Genomic DNA, 5214 nt, shown 5'->3' on the forward strand with positions numbered 1-5214 from the left:
AGGTCATGGTCTTGAGGTTCATGGGTTCCAGCCCTGCGAGCCCTGAGTCAGGCTCTGCACTGGTGGCTTAGAGTGTGATGTGATTCTCTCTCTCTCTCCTCTAGATAGAGAGATAGTGCACACAATCTCTCTATCTCAAAAATAAATAAATAAACATTTTTTAAAAATTAAAAAAAAATAAAAAGGAATAGCCAATATGTACACAGAAAAGGTACTCTAAGTTACAACTATCCAGTGAACAGCTAGACAACTAAACCTAATTATTTTAAAAGATTTCCAAGACATTAAACCTTCACTACTTTCTCCTCTAATAATTGAAGGCCTTGTTTGTTGTTGTTGTTGTTGTTGTTGTTGTTGTTGTTGTAATTAACGATACCTACCAACATCAGTTTTTCATTTATAAGGAAATATTGCCATCATAGTTTCAACTTGAGTAACAAGTCGCCCATCAGAGCTTGGCTTCAAGGAGCCTCAGCTATCTGCAATATGTGTAAGAATTAGGAAATAAAGAACAGTGGGGAAAAATGCAAAAAACAACAAAGAAACAAACAAAAATCTGGTATAAAAGAATCTGTGAACCAAGAGATGCCTCTCAAATCCTAACTCACAGAGCTTATTTGCATATATTATGTCCTACGTTTCTGGGAGAGAAAAAAGTATCTTGTCAGATGCTGTGTTACCTGAAGATATAAAGATGAATAAAATACACTGAAGGAATTTACAGTTTTAATAAAATTAGCTAATCTGGTTTTATAACCACAGAACAACAAAAACGAAAAACCAATTAAAAGGATTCCCACAGGCACACAGGGGTGAGATCAAAACTATTTCTGGTTCTATTGGTAACACATAGAGTAATATGAGGTCAGGCACTCAAACACTGGGTATTCATTAGGATTAGATTATGTCAGAGCTCCTATTCTGTCCTAAAACTCCATGAATATAGTTTTAAAAGAGTTGATAATCTGACAACAGGAGATAATATTTTTAAGGCATAAGATGAAAGAAAGAAAGAAAGAAAGAAAGAAAGAAAGAAAGAAAGAAAGAAAGAAAGAAAGAAAGAAAGAAAAGACCAGCAGTTTGGGGTAATTTACTATAGAAACAAAGCACTACCCCATAGAGTAGGCTTCATCATGGTTCATGAATATCGTTCACAGGGGGGTCTGGGTAGCTTAGTCAGTTAAGCATCCAACTTCAGCTCGGGTCATGATCTCAAGGTTTGTGAGTTCCAGCGTCACATCAGACTCTGTGCTGACAGCATGGAGCCTGCTTCAGATTCTGTGCCTCCCTCTCTCTCTGCCCCTCCCCCACTAATGTTCGGTCTCTCTCTTTCTCTCTGTCTCTCTCTCTCTCTCTCCTTCTCTCTCTCTCTCTCAAAAATAAATAAATTAAAAAAATTTTAAACAATATTGTTCACAAAGGCCCACAAGTAGGAGAAGCACAGACAGTGCAATTGTATATTATTATGTTTACAATCTGTATTCTACCATTTTTACAAACTTGTTTATTAACATGATATATACTCACCATTTGAGGGCATCTTGCCCATCTTGATCTCTGAAACAGTGCCTGTCACATATGTCTCAATAAATATTTTTTGAAAAAAATAATCTTCTCTTTGGATGGGTTTTTGACTTTTGCATTCAGTATTATAACCAAATTTCTGGGAACTATTTAGTTTTTTTTTTTTTTTAATTTTTTTTTTCAACGTTTATTTATTTTTGGGACAGAGAGAAACAGAGCATGAACGGGGGAGGAGCAGAGAGAGAGGGAGACACAGAATCGGAAACAGGCTCCAGGCTCTGAGCCATCAGCCCAGAGCCTGATGCGGGGCTCGAACTCACGGACCGCGAGATCGTGACCTGGCTGAAGTCGGACGCTTAACCGACTGCGCCACCCAGGCGCCCCGGAACTATTTAGTTTTATCTCTAAATGAACTAGCTTAGCATTCACTGCCTCTGTTACCCACAACACCAAGCAATCTCCAGTTCTCAACAGACGTTGACCAGGTGTCCTACAAACTTAACTCATTCCTGACACTGTCTATGTAGAAATAGCATCACATTCCACAGGTTAAGTAAGGGTTCAGTGTCACAAGATTGTCCTCCCCCTCCTACTTCAGATACCAATCACATGTCCAGGTGTCACCTGTGCTTCTGACTGACTGGCTATAAGTCACAGGTTCCCATGACCCCTTCCTTGGGTTGGATTAATTTCGCCAGAGCAGCTCACAGACTTCAGAGAAACACTTACATACAAGATTATCATTTTATTATTAAAGATATTGTAACAGATACAAGATGAACAGCCAGATGAAGAGATCCATAAGTAAGGCCAGGAAGGAGTCCAAAGCAGGAGTTTCTATTTCCATGGAACTAGGGTGCACCACCCTCTCAGCATGTTTACTAACTCAGAATCTGATAAAATCTTGTCCAAGAGGTTTTTGGTTTTTGTTTTTTTTTTTTTTTTTAATAGATTTAGTCTTCAATCTCCATTCCAGAGGTTGGTGCATGAGCTGAAAATTGCCCCCCTCTAATTACCTGGACTTTCTGGAGAACAGCCTCAGCCTGATGCTAGTAGGGACCCCATGTTAAATCACCAATTACCATAAACTCAGGTATGCTGTAAAGGTCTTGTTATGAATAAAAGATACTCCTACCATTTAAGAAATCATAGGGGTTTTAGGAGTTCTGTCCTGGGAACCAGATGAAGACCGAATATTTTTCTTATTATACCATACTGCCTACACTTTATGCCTTAACTTCCCCCTTTCTTGGATTCCTAATTCTGCTTATTTTTCAGTGAGTTTGGGATATAGCTTCTCAATGATTTCTTAAAGAATGGAATCATATGGGGTGTAGGGAAGGAGAAAGTTTTCCTTGACCCTGGTAGGGTCTCTGGCTAGGATGGAAAAGTTAACTGATAAGAGACAGATTGACAGGACAGAAACATGCAAATTTTATTATTTTTTTTTACACATACATGGGAGCCTTCACAAAAGAATGAAGATGGTAAGAAGTAATCAGGGCAGGAAGCTTTTATATCTTTCAGACAAAGAAACAATAAATTTGTGAAGAATTTCACAAGACAAAGAGATTTGAGGTTTAAGGGGTAGTAGATAGGGAAGAAATAACTAGGAAGATAAAGGTTAGTTTAACAGAATTGTTTAACCAGATTTCTGGGTCCAAAATCTCTGTTTCTGGTGATAAGAATGTCTCTCTCCTGGCACAGGGAGGGTGGGTACCTTTCACGTGGGAGATTTATCTCCTGATTTCTGGAGTAGGGTAGGGGCAAGAGTGGATGGAGGTCAGAGTGACCTTCTACTTTTGCTGTTATCTCACACTTCTTCAGCTTAAGATAGATATTCAGTATGTCAAGGTGCCACATTTTGGGGTAGCATGTCCTGAACCCCATTAAGGGAATATATTGTTTGAATCATTGCATGTATAAAATTGTCTTTCACAATTCACACTTTTTTTTTAATGTTTATTTTTAAGAGAGAGAGAGAGAGAGAGACAGAGTCAGAGCACAAGTAAGAGAGGGGCAGAGAGACAGAGATGGAGACACAGAATCTGAAGCAGGCTCCAGGCTCTGAGCTGTCAGCACAGAGCCAGACCTGAGGCTGGAACCTATGAACCACGAGATCATGACCTGAGGCAAAGTCAGACACTTAACTCACTGAGTCACCCAGGCGTCCCTCACACTTCATACTTTAAAAATAAGTTATCTAGCTATATAATTCTCAAAAATCTTTAAGACTGGTACTACGTGCTGTCCTGGTTATCCAGAGTTGCATACTGGTGAACTCACTTTGATCAATCAGATTAAATGACTGATTGTGAGGGTATGAAGATGAGGCTAGAGGAAAGAAATAGAGACCTCTTCTTATTTTTTCTGTCCCCCTTTCCCTCCACCCAAAGACACACACAGTAATAGAGATGGCAAGAAGGAGACAAAATAGGGAGATATTTAGAAGTCTACAGGACATGTAGATTGTTTCAGAAAGTAGGTGAGAAAGAAGTCTTTCTAGGATGATTTTCAAGTCTTGCTTCAAACTTGGATTCAAGGTGAATGGAATACTTTTGAGATTATCCACCAAACTCTTCTTCTCCTTCATTACCCAAGTTTGACCTGAAAAGTTGGAGATTTTTCAGTTCATCTAGACAGACCCCTTTGTTAGTGGCCTCTGTCTTTGACTTTTTTATTGTACTTTAACCAATCACATTGTAGTCTAATTGAAAGAATTTGCCTACTTGTCTCCTTTGAACTGGAGCATCTCAGGGGGGCGTGGTGTTACATTCATCTTTGTACCTTCAATGCCTGGCACAAAATGAAATGCAAGCAGTAATTGGATTCATGATCATTTACATAAAAACAAACACAAAAAAACTTCCCTTCACGTACAGGGTGTTTGCTAAACCTGAAAGCATTTTAAAACACACACACACACACACACAACTGAAGACAAATCTTCAGGATGCCTTCAACTGCTTATTCATTATTTCACCAACACTGTATTGTACTAGGCACTGGGCTGGGTGTTAAAGACACAGAGATGAATAATAACACTCGCCTTGGCAGTTGCTCAGGGACTAACAGAGAAAAAGCATGGTACCCCATTATCTTTCCTTGAGGGCAAAGCTGCCCTTGAGAGGATGTACATTTCTAGAGGAACTTCAGAAGGCAGGCACCAGGCCTTACAGATCTTGTCAGCCAACTAGTAGGAAATGGAAGGATATTTCCTGAATTAAGACTGGGGGCTTGGGGATGAGGGGTGGGGGTGGGGGTGGGGGGTAGTCATTGTTGTAGCAAATGAACTTCATCACCAAGAAAGCTGAAAATTGAAAATGCAGCCTTTCTTTCTCTCTCTCTTTTCTTTTTTTCAGTTTTATTTTTAAAAAACATTCAGAAGCACCAATATTATTCCACGTGCCACCAACATCTTGGCTAAGAACGGCAGTCCTCTAAAGTTTATTTCTATTTGCACTAAATGCATCCAAACGAGAGCATGAGAGTCCAGAACAGCCAAAGATGGGCAAGTTGCAGGAATAACGGGGCTTCTGTGTTGAAGAGTCCGTAAAACTGTGAGGCTGCAAAGAGCAGAGGCCGCCCTTGCCATCGGAAGGTGACCTCCTCACGTGGGGAGGGAGAGAGCGTGAGCACACTGGAGCCCTTGTCCTTGAAGGGGATTGAGCGAGCCGAGGGGAGGGGTAG

Source organism: Puma concolor, chromosome B4, assembly GCF_028749965.1.
Source record: "Puma concolor isolate L17-30 chromosome B4, mPumCon1.1.hap2, whole genome shotgun sequence".
Lineage (NCBI taxonomy): Eukaryota > Metazoa > Chordata > Mammalia > Carnivora > Felidae > Puma > Puma concolor.